This window comes from Tachypleus tridentatus, chromosome 13 (genome assembly GCF_004210375.1).
Source record: "Tachypleus tridentatus isolate NWPU-2018 chromosome 13, ASM421037v1, whole genome shotgun sequence".
In the NCBI taxonomy this organism is placed as follows: Eukaryota; Metazoa; Arthropoda; class Merostomata; order Xiphosura; family Limulidae; genus Tachypleus; species Tachypleus tridentatus.
The window spans coordinates 126,743,930-126,764,139 of NC_134837.1; the positions used below are offsets into that span (position 1 = coordinate 126,743,930).

Here is a 20,210-nt window from a genome sequence, read left to right on the forward strand (position 1 = left end):
AGTAAGTATTCCTTACTTGAAGAAATCATGAAACTTGTCTGTTTTAACCTTATTTTGAGTATTCCTACAGTTTCGTCTAGAGTATCCCCTAAAGAGATCTGTGTATTCTCTAAGTCGGTTAAGGCTGTTTACACTAACGACGTTTTTTAAACAACAAATAGACCACCTTGTAGGAAGTATTTACACATGAGGCGATATAACAATAGTTTCTCATTAGGTTCAGGTGTCAAACGACAAAAGCGAGAAACATGTAATTCTACCGTTTAACCCACATGTTTGTTAACGTACGTTACATGGTGAAAAGTGTGTTCAGTTTATGACAATAGACCTGCTGATGTAAAAAAAAAAAAAAGACATATACAGCTTTATGCGTACTGGTGTATTTTTTCTTAAAATGCCCATTACACCTTCTGCTATATTCAGCGATATATTATTATTAATATTTTTAGCAAACTGGATGATACATTACGTACTGTGCAGTGTGAAAAATAACGTCGTTTCATAATAAGTTATAATCATGAAAATACCACGCGCCTAATTTATTTTTCATTACATAATTAAGAAGCTAAGATGAGAAACCTATCTTGACGCATACGAAGATTTTTACTCAACCACCATAGTTTATTGGACAAAAGCTTGTTCATATGTGCTAGGCTTAATCCGTGAAACTGTAAACGTGTCGTCAGCAATTTCTACAACGTGGGAACATCCTACATCATGTGTCACTTGATAAGAGTTATATTTTATACATTTAATTAAAAGTAAGTTTGTACTGTGAGCCATTTTGCCTGAAATGAAAACCGTATAAAACTCTATACCAGCATTAGGACTACTTAACAATCACACTTTTTCTATAGCAGCATTAGGACTACTTGAAGTCACACTAGCAGGATACACTAGACTATCAAATGTTCACTAACAGGATACACTGAACTAGCAGATGTGCACTAACAGGCTACTTTGGACTAGCATGCACACAAGCAGGATACTCAGGACTAGCAGATGTACACTAGCAGAACACACTGAACTACTAAATATTCACTAGCGGGATACACAGGACTACCAGATGTACACTAGAAGGATACACTGAACTAGGAGATGTGCAGTTGCAGAACAAACTGAACTAGCAGATGTACACTAGCAGAACACACTGGACTAGTAAATGTTCACTAGCAGGATACACTGGACTACCAAATGTACGCTAGAATATATATAATGTTTAAAATATGCACAGACTGTCAAAATAAGTAAAACACATTGCAAAATAATTTTTGAATATTAATGAGATTAATGTTCTTTACAAATCACCATATAGTGATAATATATAATTACAGTATTCATAACTACTTCGTATGCCTTACAACGTTAGAAACCGGGTTTCGATACCTTCTGTTTCATGCTATCCGTTGCTTGCTAGGCATATTATGGTTTCGATACCTGTGTTCGGCAGTGCACAGATAACCCTTTATGTAGCTTTGTGCTTAATAACAAACAAACAAACCTTCTGTTTTATGCTATCCGTTGCTTGCTAGGCCTACTGCGACTTGGCAGTAATTTATTCATCGTTGCAGTAAACTGCTGAACGTGGTCAACGTATAATCCGAAACGTTCAATAAAGTTAATTATTATGATATCTACAGTTTTGACGAAGTTAGAACTTTTCATTATAAGATAGGCTACTTTAAACTTTTACTTCAAAATAAACTCAAAATTATGAAAACTGTGTATTTCATCATCTTTATTCTCAGCGGTAAGTATGTAAACATATATGCTAAAAATCAGGTTTCGATACCTGCGGCTGGCATAGCACAGATGGCTTTGTGCTTACCACCAAACATGCATACCCCCTATAAAATTTTAGTTTTTCTGTGTGGGTGTCCCCATGTGTTTTGTCGTCCAATAATAACGAAAGATTTTGGTAATGAAAATTTATATTTTAAGTCTTTAAAAATAACAACAAATTTTATATTAAGCCTAAGATGAATCACTCTAGCCTTTTAAAATATGCTGCAGGTTACATTTAGCGAATTCACAAAATAAAGACTTTTACTCGTCGCACATTTACGAGTTCCATGAGTGTCCTTAATCAACTTGTACACTGAGCTTTATGCTGTTACAACAATCACAAATACAATGTAATAAAATTTTAGTTTTGCGAGTTATTAAATTTAGCTGTCGTTAGATGGCAACCATATAAATACAGGTTTTGGTTTGAATTTCTCGCAAAGCAACTCGAGAGATATCTGCGCTAGCCGTCCCTAGTTTAGCAATGTAAGACTAGAAGGAAGGCAGCTAGTCAATACCACCCTCACCAACTCTTGGGCTACTCTTTTATAAACGAATAGTGGTATTGACCGTCACATCATAACGTCCCCATCATGTCTGGTATAACGGGGATTCGAACCCATGACCCTCAGATTACGAGTCGAGTGCCTTAACCACCTGGCTATACCGAGCCTAAATACAGTTTTAGTACAACGTTTAAGATACCGTTAAATATGATAATAATGAACGCTAGATCCTCGAAGGATATGAGTGTACTCAGAGGGCAGGGATGATCTGAGTATATATGTCATTGGTTGAACGTTTTGTTGTTAAACATGCTGTTATATCAGATTAGAGAAATGTTGAGAGCTTTCTTATAACCATCGTGTAACAAGCATACAGCTTATAGAATAATAACTAATTTAGTATGGAAGAGTATATATACTCTCCCCCTAAAAATAGAACAACCGAAATATATGAATAAATAAGAACCCTAAAACAAGTTTATTAGGTTATGCCTACTAGCGACAACAACCGAAACACGGTTTTTGATTAGTTGTTACCGGACTGTATAGAAAACAAAAACGCATAAACTCCTAGCAAGAACAATTTTCCGAGCATATCTCGGACTGTTATACCACACAGAATCTCTTTTGACACTTTAGAATCTGACAAAATTACGAATCTTTCGTAATTACTTTAAAACTTTGAACACAGCAAAGCCTAACGTCACGAGCTAATTGAAGTATTTAAGCTGGACTCGGTGACACTAGTTTGTTTAGTAAGTTATCCTTCTGTTGTTCTGATAAAGGCATATCTTGGATAGTATTATTATACATAGGTATAATACAGTCATATTTGACTGTATGTATGATCACAGTCATAGTTAACCAAACAAGTATTGAAAAATAAGAAGAAACCTAAACGAATCGCACTCAGCTTCCTTACCTGATTTTTTACCAATTTTTCTGGAGGACCAACCAGATGAGAAACAGGCGATCCAAAGGTGTGTGTGTGTGTAATGGAGATTAGTGGGTCCTGCTGGTCTGGGTTCTAGACTGTTACCTGCAGCTCACGGTCCGGAGTAAGAGAATATCAGCTGAGAGACACTACACGGTGCCTCCGCTGTTTTAAGGTAAAGTTCCTCATTCGCTCAAGTGTGGGCGTTTCTTTAATGCGCATGTGTCAAACTATTGTTATATAATCCCGCATGCTTTCTTTTCCATAACAAAAACATACAAGTAGCAACCAACCTTTGTCCCAAACTTACTGGTCTATCTAGTGAAAAACGTGTTCACTGACTCGATCGTAATGTATTATTAATTCAGAGATTATACTGACTTAAACATGATGTACCATTAACATATAGCTGACACTGACTTAAACATGATGTATCATTAATCATCAAGCGATACTGACATAAACATGATGTATCGTTACTTCATAGCTTATACTGACTTAAACATGATGTATTATTAATCCATAGCTGTTACTGACATAGACATGATATATCATTAATCACTAAGTGATAGTGACATAAGCATGATGTATCATTAATTCAGAGTTTACTGACATAAACATCATGTTTCATTAATCTATACCTGATACTGACTTAAACATGATGTATCATTAATCTACAGCTGATACTGACTTAAACATGATGTATCATTAATACATAGCTTATACTGACATAAACATAATGTATCACTAATCATAAAGTGATACTGACATAAACATTATGTTTTATTAACCCATAGCTGATACTGACTTAAACATGATGTATCATTAATTCATAGATTTTACTGAGATAAACATAATGTATCATTAATCACTAAGTGATACTTACATAAACATGATGTATCGTTACTCCATAGCTGATACTGACATAAACACGATTTTTCATTAACCTACAGCTGATACTAACTTAAACATGATGTATCATTAATCTATAATTGATACTGACTTAAACATGGTGTATCATTAATCTATAGCTGATACTGACATAAACATGATGTATCATTAATCACTAAGTGATGGTGACATAAACATGATGTATCATTAATTCATAGATTTTAGTAATATAAACATGATGTTTCATTAATCTATAGCTGATACTGATTTAAACATGATGTATCATTAATTCATAGATTTTACTAACATAAACATGATGTTTTATTAACCTATAGCTAATACCGACTTAAACATGATGTATCATTCATTCATAGATTTTACTGACATAAAGATGGATTATGTTATATGGGAATAACCACTTGATTTATTGAAGAAATGATCACTGAAGGTCCTGAAGATACCAATAAATATGAAAGTCTGTACACAAAAAAATTATATGAAAAAATGTTAGTGACGGTTTTTAAAAGAGACCTATTTTAACTTCTGTGTGAGATATTGTTTGTTAGCTTCTTAACGAAACAATGTCGGTAAGACAGATGGTCTTGCATCTTTATTGATTCTACATTTCTGAAGCTTTATCGCTTGAATAAGTAGCCTTGGTTAAACTGGACTTGTCTAATTTATTCGCGCACCACGTGGATGTTCATAGCCGTACGGACTTATCTAATAATCCCGATCATGTACATCCAAGTATTCACACCACACGTGTATGTCCATGATCCTATGGACTTAGCTAACGTATTCACACCACACGTGGATGTTCATGGTCGGATGGACTTGTCTAATGTATTTACACATAAAAAAAAATTGAGAGAGACTCGCGTTGTCTACCTTTCAGGCTAAAACTGACAATTCTGTTTGGAAATTAAATACGTGTTTGCTTGGAGACGAACGATATCAAAGGCTAGGCCTAAAACTCCTGTCAAGAAGAAGAGAGTGGAATTTCCAGCGAACGTTTTTCTGTTTCACAAACTTTTAAGCGGAGTTGCGGGGAAGACAAAAATAATCATCAAAACTAGTCAGGCACGAGAGCCGCGCGTTCTGGTGAAAGTGTACGTTGTTCAGCGGGAACAATTCCTACAGCAACAAACGTCAAACCACCATCTCCACTGGATGGACCTCGTAAGTGTTTCATTAAACCCGATGAAAATGTTAAAGGTTGCAACGTAAACTGTGATCTCTCCATTTCCACTTAAAAATTAACAAAGCGTTTTCCTTCTTAAATGTCTGCGGGAACAGAGAGATGGTTAAAAATAAAGAATAGAAAGTTTCTCAGTTATCCTAACAACGATGTTTACTTTTACTTTTCCTGGTGCAAAATTCGAACGCGGAGTTCAAACATAGTATAACCAATCATTATATGATTACTCCACCCTACTCCACCCCACTGTCCACAGCAATTTACTTAAAGTGTGAATTGTGTTCATTTGTATCGACTGAAGTAAAATGTTTACTGTTTATACTTAATTGTTCGCGATCATATTTTATATGTTGTCGTAACGTCACTTCTTACGTTCTTATTGTGAGAAATATTTACGTGTTATTTTTATTTGTGCAACTTTGTTCAAGCCAATAAATTAGAGAATTTGTTTGAAATTAGATACAAATCCTGGTTTGTTAACGTAACTAAAGTGTTACGTAAAGTATATTTGTTTAATCTTAAACATACATTCGACTTTCCAATGTAAATATTACTATTCTGGTAGATGACGCTATAGGCATGGCTTATGGAACCGTGTATTTTACAACTTACTTATTTAACTTGCGATATTAAGCTAGGCGGACTTATTGACCAATAAGAATTTGTTTGATAAACAACAACTATCTTAGGCAGTGACTGTAATAATGTGTCTTAAATGCTACCGAAAACAATTCTTATCTAAACCCGTAATGTCCCAGCTAAGAATGATGTGTCTGTATTATTGTAATATAATACCATACCTACTAGCACTGTATTATTGTAATATAATACCATACCTACTAGCACTGAAGTACATATACAGATATATATATACGCACACAGTCCATCACATTAACCATAACTCCATTGAAATAGAAGTTGAATACATATCCAAACCTTTACATTAAAGACAAGTTATCATTATTGAATTGAGGAAAGAAAACAATACAATTATATGTGTTACAAATACCTCATTTATGACGACCATGTTTTTGCCAGTAAAGGCTGGCCACCTTCCCTATGGTCAGTAACCCATTGATACAGCGGTAAGTCTACGGATTTACAACGCTGAAATCAGGGGTTCGGTTCTCCTCGTTGGACTTAGCAAATAGCCTAATGTTGCTTTGCTATAAGAAAACACACACACACGTCAGTTGCTAGAAATTTGGAGGAATTACACTCAATCCCTAGGAAGTTTCTGACCTTTCTATTTAATCCACTTGCTCCAAAGATACCAGAAAGATTGAAAATGCTTGTTCCAGTTGGGATCCCAAATGTTTATGAACATCATCAGACTAAATGTAGATTGCCCACAGATTAGTGCTTAAAAATTGTTGATGGAAAAGTTTGAATTTGATGTAATTTTGTCTCACTGTGTGAAACATTTCCAAATAAGTTTTATCAATGACATTTACCTTTCTTACCAGTCTGTCATTTCGCAGTTTGATTTGTCGGTTTGCTCTTTAAGCACAAAGCCACACAATGGGCTGTTCGTGCAGCGCCCGCTACGTGTATCGAAACCTGAGGTTTAATATCGTAAGCCTTCAGTGTTACTGCTGAGCCACCTGATGGACTCATTCTGCACTTGCGTTTACATAAGTCTACGTGACATCTCATGCTCAGTCTAGGTATGAAAGAGAAGAAGGTCAGCGAGTTTGTGTATAAGAAACTATATACTACGGAAACTTTAGTTTCTAACTGAAACCTGCATTCTGTGTCTTAGGGTTCGATGTTTCAATCTGTAACTTACCATTACTTGTCTTATTTCATACAGTAAATTTTGACAAGTTCGACGTTTGATCCATTCCTTTTACCGACTTGAATCTGTTACAGTTACACCTCCATACGTTATTTGGTTGTCAACAAATTCCTTTCATTTTCTCAGAGTTTACATCGGTTTTACAGGTACAGAAGCCACGTTTATATGTGAATATATATATATATATATTTATAAGTTAAGCCTTTTAAACAGAGTTGGTGCGAATATTTTATTCTTTTGGATTCAGCCACTTTGTTATTTGAAAGCGAAGATTTGAAAGAATGATTCGGTTAGATATTGAAAATAAGTGAACCACGTATACGCTTGGCAATATAACCGTATATGTTTCCCTGACATTCACATTAAATATCTTACTGTTTGTTAAAAATATTAATACTTTTATTTTTACGTATTTTACCTATAGCAGAACTAACATGTTAAGTCACGTTGTGTTTATCAGTGGAGAACATACGATGCCGTTTTCATTTACAGTAAAGCATGAGAAAATTTGTAGGAAATAGGATATTTTTTCAATACCAATCACTTCACATATCAGCCATGTTTGTCACTTAATAGTGATCTTTTGACATTTCAGAGTTAAGAATAAAAGGAATGTAAGCCATATTTCTCACTTTCAAGTTCTAGAATTTGCAAGGCTGGAGCTTAATAATATTTACGAATGGGTGAAATATATAAATCAAATATTCTGCCTTTTCTTTTTAACTGTAGGAAGTTCGCGTTAATAAGCAGAGCAAAGCTACACTAGGGCTATCTGCGCTAGCCGTCCCTAATTTAGCAGTTTAAGACTAGAGTGAAGGCAGTTAGTCATCACCACCCACCGCCAACTCTTGGGCTACTCTTTTACTAAAGAATAATGGGACTGACCGCCACATTATAACGTCCCCACGGCTGAAAGGGCGAGCATGTTTGGAGCGACGGGGATTCAAACCAGCGACCCTCAGATTACGAGTCGAGCGCCTTAACGAGCGATTGAGTATTTAACATTAATGCGCAAATCAGCGACACACGTGAAGACTACAGTCGATATAACGTCGCGTTGGACATCCTGTATCAAAAACTACATTATAACATCGTGATGTGTTTTTAACTGGTGGTAATCCACGAGCACAAAGGTCAGAGAAAAAATCCATCTACATAACCCAGAGAACCCATAATGAAGAAATATCTTTGTCTAGAAAAACGACACAAGTCACGTGCTGAAATTGCTTTCATCGAATATCCCTGAAGCCTCAATCAGCTGGAGAGTGAAATAAAAATTCATACTATTTCATACGAAATTATACTATTTAAGTCGCTCAACCTAGATATAACCTGTGTATTTTTACGCAATTGAACTGTTAAAACGGGTGCTTGAAAATCATGTACAATGTTTTAAACAAGGTAAGTTTTACCCTTCATTCACAGTCTGTTCAAGTAGCGAACTGCTTTTAAAACACTTAAAAATAAAACAACACAGTCACTCATATCCAACATATTTTTAGCAGTATAGTCACTCTTATCCAAAATATTTTCAACAATAGTAACTCGTATATATCATATTTTCAACGGTACAGTCGCCCATAACCAAAATATTTTCAACAATACAGTCACCCTCATCCAACATATTTTAACAATACTGTTACCCCATCCAACAGTTTTCAACAATTGTCACTCTTATCCATCATATTTTCAACAATACAATCACCCATATCCAACATATTTTCAACAATATTCGCTCATATCCAACATATTTTCAACAACACAGTCACTCATATCCAACATATTTTTAACAACAGGGTCACTCATATCCAACATATTTTCAACAACAGGGTCACTCATATCCAACATATTTTCAACAATACAGTCACTCATATCCAACATATTTTCAACAACACAGTCACTCATATCCAACATATTTTCAACAACACAGTCACTCATATCCAACATATTTTTAACAACACAGTCACTCATATGCAATATAATTTCAACAACACAATTACTCATATCCAACATATTTTCAACAATACAGTCACCCTCATACAACAACAACATATTTTAACAATACTGTCACCCCATCCAACAGTTTTCAACAATAGTCACCCATATCCAACATATTTTCACCAATATTCGCTCATTCCATCATATTTTCAACAATACAGTCACTCATATCCAACATATTTTCAACAATACAGTCACTCATATCCAACATATTTTCAACAACACAGTCACTCATATCCAACATATTCTTAACAACACAGTCACTCATATCCAACATATTTTTAACAACACAGTCACTCATATCCAACAATTCTTAACAACACAGTCACTCTTATCCAACATATTTTTAACAACACAGTCACTCATATCCAACATATTCTTAACAACACAGTCACTCATATCCAACATATTTTTAACAACACAGTCACTCATATCCAACATATTTTTAACAACACAGTCACTCATATCCAACATATTTTTAACAACACAGTCACTCATATCCAAAATATTTTCAACAACACAGTCACCATCATCCAACATATTTTAACAATACTGTCACCCCATCCAACAGTTTTCAACAATTGTCACTCTTACCCATCATATTTTCAACAACACAGTCACTCATATCCAACATATTTTTAACAACACAGTCACTCATATCCAACATATTTTCAACAATACAGTCACTCATATCCAACATATTTTCAACAACACAGTCACTCATATCCAACATATTTTTAACAACACAGTCACTCATATCCAACATAATTTTAACAATACAGTCACTCATATCCAACATATTTTTAACAACAGGGTCACTCATATCCAACATATTTTCAACAATACAATCACCCATATCCAACATATTTTCAACAACAATCACTCATATCCAACATATTTTCAACAACACAGTCATTCATATCCAACATATTTTCAACAACACAGTCACTCATATCCAACATATTTTCAACAATACAGTCACTCATATCCAACATAATTTTAACAATACAGTCACTCATATCCAACATATTTTTAACAACAGGGTCACTCATATCCAACATATTTTCAACAACACAGTCACTCATATCCAACATATTTTCAACAATACAGTTACTCATATCCAACATATTTTCAACAATACAGTCACTCATATTCAACATATTTTTAACAACAGGGTCACTAATATCCAACATATTTTCAACAACACAGTCACTCATATCCAACATATTTTCAACAATACAGTTACTCATATCCAACATATTTTCAACAATACAGTCACTCATATTCAACATATTTTTAACAACACAGTCACTCATATGCAATATAATTTCAACAACACAGTCACCCTCATACAACAACAACAACATATTTTAACAATACTGTCACCCCATCCAACAGTTTTCAACAATAGTAACCCATATCCAACATATTTTCACCAATATTCGCTCATTCCATCATATTTTCAACAATACAGTGACTCATATCCAACATATTTTTAACAACAGGGTCACTCATATCCAACATATTTTTAACAACACAGTCACTCATATCCAACATATTCTTAACAACACAGTCACTCATATCCAACATATTTTAACAACACAGTCACTCATATCCAACATATTTTCAACAACACAGTCACTCATATCCAACATATTCTTAACAACACAGTCACTCATATCCAACATATTGTTAAAAATATGTCACTCATATCCAACATATTTTCAACAATACAGTCACTCATATCCAACATATTTTCAACAACACAGTCACTCATATCCAACATATTCTTAACAACACAGTAACTCATATCCAACATATTTTTAACAACACAGTCACTCATATCCAACATATTTTTAACAACACAGTCACTCATATCCAACATATTTTCAACAACACAGTCACTCATATCCAACATATTTTTAACAACAGGGTCACTCACATCCAACATATTTTTAACAACACAGTCACTCATATCCAACATATTTTCAACAATACAGTCACTCATATCCAACATATTTTCAACAACAGAGTCACTCATATCCAACATATTCTTAACAACACAGTCACTCATATCCAACATATTTTTAACAACAGGGTCACTCATATCCAACATATTTTCAACAATACAGTCACCCATATCCAACATATTTTCAACAACAATCACTCATATCCAACATATTTTCAACAACACAGTCATTCATATCCAACATATTTTCAACAATACAGTCACTCATATCCAACATATTTTCAACAATACAGTCACTCATATCCAACATAATTTTAACAATACAGTCACTCATATCCAACATATTTTTAACAACAGGGTCACTCATATCTAACATATTTTCAACAACACAGTCACTCATATCTAACATATTTTCAACAATACAGTTACTCATATCCAACATATTTTCAACAATACAGTCACTCATATTCAACATATTTTTAACAACACAGTCACTCATATGCAATATAATTTCAACAACACAGTCACCCTCATACAACAACAACATATTTTAACAATACTGTCACCCCATCCAACAGTTTTCAACAATAGTCACCCATATCCAACATATTTTCACCAATATTCGCTCATTCCATCATATTTTCAACAATACAGTGACTCATATCCAACATATTTTTAACAACAGGGTCACTCATATCCAACATATTTTTAACAACACAGTCACTCATATCCAACATATTCTTAACAACACAGTCACTCATATCCAACATATTTTTAACAACACAGTCACTCATATCCAACATATTTTCAACAACACAGTCACTCATATCCAACATATTCTTAACAACACAGTCACTCATATCCAACATATTGTTAAAAATATGTCACTCATATCCAACATATTTTCAACAATACAGTCACTCATATCCAACATATTCTTAACAACACAGTCACTCATATCCAACATATTTTTGACAACACAGTCACTCATATCCAACATATTTTCAACAACACAGTCACTCATATCCAACATATTCTTAACAACACAGTCACTCATATCCAACATATTTTTAACAACACAGTCACTCATATCCAACAATTCTTAACAACACAGTCACTCTTATCCAACATATTTTTAACAACACAGTCACTCATATCCAACATATTCTTAACAACACAGTCACTCATATCCAACATATTTTTAACAACACAGTCACTCATATCCAACATATTTTTAACAACACAGTCACTCATATCCAACATATTTTTAACAACACAGTCACTCATATCCAAAATATTTTCAACAACACAGTCACCATCATCCAACATATTTTAACAATACTGTCACCCCATCCAACAGTTTTCAACAATTGTCACTCTTACCCATCATATTTTCAACAACACAGTCACTCATATCCAACATATTTTTAACAACACAGTCACTCATATCCAACATATTTTCAACAATACAGTCACTCATATCCAACATATTTTCAACAACACAGTCACTCATATCCAACATATTTTTAACAACACAGTCACTCATATCCAACATAATTTTAACAATACAGTCACTCATATCCAACATATTTTTAACAACAGGGTCACTCATATCCAACATATTTTCAACAATACAATCACCCATATCCAACATATTTTCAACAACAATCACTCATATCCAACATATTTTCAACAACACAGTCATTCATATCCAACATATTTTCAACAATACAGTCACTCATATCCAACATATTTTCAACAATACAGTCACTCATATCCAACATAATTTTAACAATACAGTCACTCATATCCAACATATTTTTAACAACAGGGTCACTCATATCCAACATATTTTCAACAACACAGTCACTCATATCCAACATATTTTCAACAATACAGTTACTCATATCCAACATATTTTCAACAATACAGTCACTCATATTCAACATATTTTTAACAACAGGGTCACTAATATCCAACATATTTTCAACAACACAGTCACTCATATCCAACATATTTTCAACAATACAGTTACTCATATCCAACATATTTTCAACAATACAGTCACTCATATTCAACATATTTTTAACAACACAGTCACTCATATGCAATATAATTTCAACAACACAGTCACCCTCATACAACAACAACAACATATATTTTAACAATACTGTCACCCCATCCAACAGTTTTCAACAATAGTAACCCATATCCAACATATTTTCACCAATATTCGCTCATTCCATCATATTTTCAACAATACAGTGACTCATATCCAACATATTTTTAACAACAGGGTCACTCATATCCAACATATTTTTAACAACACAGTCACTCATATCCAACATATTCTTAACAACACAGTCACTCATATCCAACATATTTTAACAACACAGTCACTCATATCCAACATATTTTCAACAACACAGTCACTCATATCCAACATATTCTTAACAACACAGTCACTCATATCCAACATATTGTTAAAAATATGTCACTCATATCCAACATATTTTCAACAATACAGTCACTCATATCCAACATATTTTCAACAACACAGTCACTCATATCCAACATATTCTTAACAACACAGTAACTCATATCCAACATATTTTTAACAACACAGTCACTCATATCCAACATATTTTTAACAACACAGTCACTCATATCCAACATATTTTCAACAACACAGTCACTCATATCCAACATATTTTTAACAACAGGGTCACTCACATCCAACATATTTTTAACAACACAGTCACTCATATCCAACATATTTTCAACAATACAGTCACTCATATCCAACATATTTTCAACAACAGAGTCACTCATATCCAACATATTCTTAACAACACAGTCACTCATATCCAACATATTTTTAACAACAGGGTCACTCATATCCAACATATTTTCAACAATACAGTCACCCATATCCAACATATTTTCAACAACAATCACTCATATCCAACATATTTTCAACAACACAGTCATTCATATCCAACATATTTTCAACAATACAGTCACTCATATCCAACATATTTTCAACAATACAGTCACTCATATCCAACATAATTTTAACAATACAGTCACTCATATCCAACATATTTTTAACAACAGGGTCACTCATATCTAACATATTTTCAACAACACAGTCACTCATATCTAACATATTTTCAACAATACAGTTACTCATATCCAACATATTTTCAACAATACAGTCACTCATATTCAACATATTTTTAACAACACAGTCACTCATATGCAATATAATTTCAACAACACAGTCACCCTCATACAACAACAACATATTTTAACAATACTGTCACCCCATCCAACAGTTTTCAACAATAGTCACCCATATCCAACATATTTTCACCAATATTCGCTCATTCCATCATATTTTCAACAATACAGTGACTCATATCCAACATATTTTTAACAACAGGGTCACTCATATCCAACATATTTTTAACAACACAGTCACTCATATCCAACATATTCTTAACAACACAGTCACTCATATCCAACATATTTTTAACAACACAGTCACTCATATCCAACATATTTTCAACAACACAGTCACTCATATCCAACATATTCTTAACAACACAGTCACTATATTCAATATATTGTTAAAAATATGTCACTCATATCCAACATATTTTCAACAATACAGTCACTCATATCCAACATATTCTTAACAACACAGTCACTCATATCCAACATATTTTTGACAACACAGTCACTCATATCCAACATATTTTCAACAACACAGTCACTCATATCCAACATATTCTTAACAACACAGTCACTCATATCCAACATATTTTTAACAACACAGTCACTCATATCCAACATATTTTTAACAACACAGTCACTCATATCCAACATATTTTCAACAACACAGTCACTCATATCCAACATATTTTTAACAACACAGTCACTCATATCCATCATATTTTCAACAATACAGTCACTCATATCCAACATATTTTCAACAACACAGTCACTCATATCCAACAAAATCTCTCGTGATCAATAAAGAAACTTTCTTATTTAAACTGTTTCTCCTCGTCATTTATGAAATAACCATAGCAACGCTCAAGGCTGCAATCGTGAAAAACTAGCAAAATTTGCTTTACTCGATGTGATAAGAACGTATCTAACGTCGTCTGAAATATTGTTATAAACAGAGGTAATACGTTCCCTATGTTTCATTTACTGTATCCATCGCATACTGTAAAAATACAAGAAAAGTTTACATTGGAAAAGCTGTTGGAGTGTGTTAGTGCTTGAAGAGGTTATTCAAAACTAATATTATATAAGCCTTCATATATTACTTTCAACAGAGTAGAAACTTTGTTAAACACAAAGTGTTACAAAAATGGTTAAATGCGTTGAAAAGAGGTAATAAGAGAAATGTAAGATAATTATTAAAGTAGGCAACTGCAAACCCATAATACCTGGTGCACTATTAATCGAAATTTCAGGTACCAAATTTAACATCCAAATCAAATTTATATAATTGCTTAATATTCGATTCGGTCAGTACGTGGAAACTAAGCACTCTTTGTGTTTTATAACCACTGTTCTTATCTTTGTTTTATCTCATATCTACAGAACTAACAAAAAGTAAAACAAATTTTGTTCTTTTTTCATAATGTTATTACTAAAAACAAAGAAAAAGTTCAATAACGAATTCACGCTTGTAAAGTTTCACATAGTATTCTTCTTTTTAAGGGGTGGAATATGGTTGTTCCACGTAGTTTCAGTGGGTCGGAATTCACAAGTACACGGTTTTCCTTATGTGGTGTTTCAAAGTCGTCTCGAGAACGAGGCTAAGCATTTTGACGAGTAAATAAAGCAGATTCTCTTCATTAATTCTAACCCTAACTGCAATCAATACATTATACATCAGGTGATTAAAAATAGAGATCCACACACAAATATAACTTATGAAACCTAAGTCCTTTCAAAGGTAAAATTTAATATTGCACTTATGTCTTTTAAGAGAGAAATAAGTGGGATAACTGCTGCCTTATTGATGATAACAGAAGTTTTTAGACCTAATTTCCAGTTAAGAACCAGCTCTCTACTTTACATCTGGTTGAATATGAACAAACCTATTTATATAACTTCGAGCCGCCCGTTCTCATTATCTTCTGGCGTTTATGTTTCAGAATAATTTTACAATATCTAGGACTTAAAACAGAATAAAACACAAACATAGGTAAAAGTTATAACTCAAGTAGGTAAGAGTAAAGGTCTGGGTTTTCAGAAAGCGTTTGACAAGGTACCACATAAAAGGCTCGCAAAAAAAAGATTTGTATGGGTGTGTGAAATAATTTTACTAATTGGATAGAAGAGTGTCTGGATAGATAAAAGGCAGAGAGCTCTTATTAATGGATCTCAGTCAAACTGAATTAATGTCACAAGTGTGATACCTCAGGACTCAGTCTCAGAACATTTGCTCTTTTTAATTTACATCAATGACATTAATACCAGATACACGATACCTGCACCCTTACCCTGAACTACGTAATCAATAATATTTTTAAAGAATGTCAAAAGATTTGTAAGGCAAGATTTTCACTTAGTGAAACTATCTGGACTATCAGATAAAACTCTAAACTTTCTTAAATGACTTTGTAAAGTATCTTTTAATAGACTTTCCAATCCTTTTCCCACAACTGATGTAAGACTAATGAGTCCATAGTTACGGGGTGATAACATAATGTAACTAGTAATTATTGGCTTCAACGCACTGTTATCATAATGATTCAAATAAAGTTACAATTTTTTTTGGGGGTAATTTAACACAACAAAGTGATCTAAAAGCATACATATAGGTATTTAAAGACGTTCATCATACTCTCTGAAAAGCCACACACTAGTTTATTTACTCGTCAAAATAAGCGTGTTCACTATGGCCGCCGACCCGCGTCCTGGTGTATTGTCACTGAATATAAAGTGTAGGTGCTAGTACGTTAGGTTACTCTGAGATATGTAGTTGTGAGGAAGCCTGGAAGCAATGTAGGCGCGTAGGCATACTTTTCATTTCAAAACTCTGATCCCAGAATGCACGTCAAAGGCGTGTTAAAAACAATGATATACTCGTCCCCTGGTGGGTAAGTGGTAAATTTAGCTTACGCTGTAGCGTTGAGTTACACCGGTAACAATAACTTAAAACAACGTTATACAAGTTGCAATTCTGCCCATAATATATATATATATGTGAATCACGTACATAGAAGAAAGTAAAAATATATTGTTGCACTTAAATCTCAGGGCGGTTTTCACGGTTATCAATAAACTTGGTCCAGCATGGCCAGGTGGTTAACGCGCTCGACTTGTAATCTGAGGGTCGCGGGTTCGAATCCCTATCGCACCAAATATATTCGCCCTTTAAGCCGTGCGAGCGTTATAATGTGACGGTCAATCCCACTATTCGTAGGTAAAAGAGTAGCCCAAGAGGTGGCGGTGGGTAGTGATGACTAGCTGCCTTCCCTCTAGTCTTACGCTGCTAAATTAGGGACGGCTAGCGCAGATAGCCCTTGTGTAGCTCTGAGCGAAATTCAAAAACAAACAAGCAATAATAAACCTTTATTACATGTCTAACACAGTGACGAATATACAACGCTTTGACAAGGTTTAGACATCGTGATATAAAGATTTTATTGTCTCAAAATGAAGTCCTCATTGTCACAATACTGTCCTTAACATTACGTGTATTAGCAACAACCAACGAACGTTGGTTTAACCTCAAGTTAATTCTAAGAAAAGACTCCTGCAACTTAGCCCGCACCACAGAGTCGATATCATCAAAACAAAACGAAACCAGTAACAGATACGGGTTTCGTATCGTTGAAAGTTGTTAGCGGGCACTAAACCGATCTTTCTGTAACTAAGTGTTCGTGACATTGTGTGTTCGATCGAGTGGAATAACCAGTTCAGTGGATACAGACTTCTGTACAAGAGCAGTGTCCTGTGACTGCTCGGTAAATACGAATTACAGTGCGTGAACACACATTGTCACTAGTTCAATCATGCAAAACTAAATGGAAAGATGTCATAAGTCTGTATAATCGATAGTTCCTTAGACAAACGTCCTAGTTTTAAGCATTGCATTTATTCAAAATTGCTATATATGATTTTTATAAACAAGCTCGTCTCCAATAAAAATACAATGAAATTTTGTTTTCATTTTATATATTAACAAGATAGTAATTAGTAAATTAATTGTCAAACAGAATAGAAGGTGTAATTCTGTTTTTGTTACTTAAAACCTTATTACACTAAAGCTTTGGTTGTTTGATAATAAGATCACAAAGCTACATAACGATTACCAGCGTAGTACTCATTGCGATTAGTGAAATACAGCTTTTAGCGTTATAAGACGTCAGACTTAGCAGTGTGCCGCTAGGAAGCATTATTAAAGCAAGGCTCAATAAAAACAACAGAAATCATGATTCTTTCTACAAAAATGGGACATGGCTTGGCCTAGTGGTTAGAACACTCGACTCGCAGGTTCCAATACCCTCTCGCTCTTTCAGCAGTGAAGGTGTTATTATGTGACAGTCAATCTCACTATTCTTGATGACGAGAAACCCACTTGAAATAAAAATGTATCTCAGAACGGTTGGTAAGGGCATTAACACATTTATTGATAAGCAGAGAACAACATTTCGACCTTCAACGGTCATCTTCAGGTTTACAAAAACATGTTAACCTGAAAGTGACCCAGAAAGGTCGAAATGCTGTTATCTGCTTATCAATAAAAGTGTTAATACCTATATCAGACGTTCTGAGATACAATCTCACTATTCGTTAGTAAAAAGGGGCCGAAGAACTAGCAATGATTGACACTGACCAGCTGTCTTCCCTCTAGTCCCTCACTTCTAACTCAGGAATGCATAGCACAGACGACCATCAATAAATAAATCAATACACTCTCATTTTATTGGAAACAACGAATCGTTTTTGCAATCGTTTGAGAAAAAATCAACTTTTGTCTCCGAATAATAACAATAATTTGTTTTGTACTACAACCAGTATTCCACTCCTGTAGATTCATTAGAACTAAGTTAATTTTTATTGCTTTTATTTGTGGTGTAAAGATGTCGCCACTAAATTTTATTTATACAAAATGTCTAAATCCCTCCAGTGCGCTATGAAAAGCAACAATACGACTATTGTTGCTAAATACGTGTCAACTAATAAACGGAATACCAAATATTTTTAACAAACATATTGACAAAAAGACGTTTTCGTAACTTTTCCCTCTAAATTTAGAAAATAAACAAGTATTTTAAATTGAAAAGTTAATAGAAAGCTCTGGACATTAATTATGTTATATATATTAGCTACGAACCCACTTGTTCCGAGAAAATCCCATTTCATCAAAACTTCTGGTTGTGGATTTATCCGATTTTTTTTCTTCTAGATTGACTAGTTCTGACTGATAAAATACTATGTAGATTAGAGTTGTAGGAAAAGGTTGGTGAAGCGTGGATAATCGATACCTTTAATGGAATTCAATGAAAATAATCCGGTCCACGGTCTAATAAAAATAATGCTTTATTGAAATTTTATTTTTTTGATAGAAATACATTTTAATATACAAGCAAAATCACAACTTACAATAACGGTTATTACAAAGAATGATTTATATACAAAAGTTTTACAAACTAACAAACAATAATGAGTTGTTTTTTTTCTGGTCTGAAACGTCCTTGGTATCTTATAGAGGGTCAAAATGAGCGAATTAATTCTGATATATATAAGTACAATCCACTTAATAGAGAGCAAGCTAGCTCTGCGTTCTTTTTTCTTCGCCAACCACACAACGAGTTATTCCACCGTTGAAGTTATGAATAGGCGCGGCATGGCCAGATGGTTAAGGGGCTCGATTCGTAATCTGAGGGTCGCGGATTCAAATCCCCGTCGCACCAAACATACTCGCCCCTTCAGCCGTGGGAGCGCTATAATGTTATGGTCAATCCCACTATTCGTTGGTAAAAAGAGTAGCCCAAGAGGAGTTGGCGGTGGGTGGTGATGGCTAGCTGCCTTCCCTCTAGTCTTACACTGCAAAATTAGGGACGGCTAGTGCAGATACCTCTCGTGTAACT

At 34.1% G+C, this 20,210-nt stretch overlaps 1 protein-coding gene across 1 annotated transcript in view; it reads right to left on the reverse strand.

Annotated features, from left to right (window-relative positions):
- Positions 1 to 3,354, reverse strand: part of LOC143239449 (uncharacterized) — a 35,973-nt gene extending 32,619 nt beyond the window's left edge. The window contains exon 1 of the mRNA XM_076480521.1: positions 3,214 to 3,354. The gene's annotated coding sequence lies outside the window, so the exon portion shown is untranslated. The remainder of the gene's footprint in view (positions 1 to 3,213) is intronic.
- Between the last annotated feature and the right edge of the window lie 16,856 nt (positions 3,355 to 20,210).